Genomic DNA, 1,679 nt, shown 5'->3' with positions numbered 1-1,679 from the left:
ATTCCGTGCAGGTAATTAATTGCTGAGCTCCAAACGCATTAGAGGTGAGCACTGGGAGGGTGGCACAGCCAGCTCGATAAAATCAATGGCGTTTGGCCTTGGATGCTGCTGCTGGATGAGGCTGCGGAGCCGGCGGAGCTCCAGCTCCGGGCGGGATGTGCCAGCCCTGGAGTGTTTGGGGTGGTGGGTGCAGCCGTGGGAAGCTGCAGCTCCTTCGGCCCCACATTCCCAGCCCTTTCCGAGCCTCTGTGCCCCAGGTGGGGCAGAGGAAGGACAGGGGTGGGAAACAACACCTTGGCTAAGCCGGGATGTGCCAAGCCACCGAGCCTGAGCTCCACAACCCCATGGATCACGGAATTACGGCATCAGAGAATCATGGAATGGTTTGGGTGGGGAGGGACCTTAAAGATCTTCTTGTTCCACACCTTTCCCCACCTTCCACCATGCCAGGCTGCTCCAAGCCCCGTCCAACCCGGCCTTGGACACTTCCAGGGATCCACAGGCAGCCACAGCTTCTCTGGGAATTCTGTGCCAGGGCCTCCCAGCCCATGGATGTGCCTGGCCCTGGCTGTCCCCCTCACCAGCAAACCCAAAGCAGCCTCAGGAGCAGGAGCTGCTGCTGGGACATCGAGGACAAGGCCCCACGTGTGACCCCCAGCAGCCATGGGGCTCCTGGCGCTCAAAGCAGGCGAGTTTTCCTCTGGGAACAGGGACTTTATTTCCCGGCTGCCTTTCTGGAAGGGATGCCTTTCTGGCAGTCCTGGCCGAGCTTCTCGGCTTCCACGTGACCTTGACCGCGCCGGTGACACCTTCTAGGCCACGCAGCGAGGGGCTCCATCCTGGATCCCACGGCTGAGCAGGGACATTTCCCACTTTTTCCAGCTCTCTTTGAAACCAAGGAGTGGGAGCATCCCCTCCGTCCCAGCACAGGGAGCCTCTGAGCCGATCCCACTCTGCCCACGGCATTCCCACGCCTGCACACCCTGAAGTTCCACGCTGGGAATTCATCCCTGCGGGATAAAACCGCACCAGCGGGACCCTGTTGAGCAGCCGGGGGTCGGAGCTGCTTCTTTCCCAAAGCCAGGTGAATTCTGCGCCTGATTTCAGGCCGGACCCCCCCCTCCGGGATGGGCTCCGTCCCTCCCGCAGCGCTGCGGTGCCGCGGGATTTGTTCTCCTCATCCACCGGCCCCAGCCCCGAGGCCCGGCAGGAGCAGCCTCGGGGCCATTTCCACACCGTCACTTCCCGGTGCCGCAGCACCGGATCCTCCCGGATCCTCCCGGAGCCTCCCCCCCACCTCGCCCCGCTCCCGGCAGGGATTTCCCGGGATCTGCGCAGCCCCTCTGCAGGGGGGCAGCCCCCAAACCCCTGTTCCCAGCCTGGGATTTCTTCATCCCAGGAGAACCCCTATCCCAGGAGTATCCCCGCTGCACGACCAGCCCCATGCTGGGACCAGCTTCATTCGAGGACCATCCCCATCCCGACCCCACGAGCAGCCTCATCCCAGGAGCATCCTATTCCAGCAACATCCCCGTCCCAGGAGTGTCTCCATCTCTGGAGCATCCTCATCCAGTAGGATCCCCGCAAAAGAACCGTCCCAATCCCAGGAGCATCCTAATCCCAGAAAAATCTCTGTAAAGGGACCACCCCCACGCCGGGAGCACCCCCACGCCAGGAGC

The sequence above is a fragment of the Corvus brachyrhynchos genome, unplaced genomic scaffold, assembly GCF_000691975.1.
Source record: "Corvus brachyrhynchos isolate BGI_N302 unplaced genomic scaffold, ASM69197v1 scaffold72, whole genome shotgun sequence".
Lineage (NCBI taxonomy): Eukaryota > Metazoa > Chordata > Aves > Passeriformes > Corvidae > Corvus > Corvus brachyrhynchos.
Note: the sequence above shows the minus strand (reverse complement) of the source record.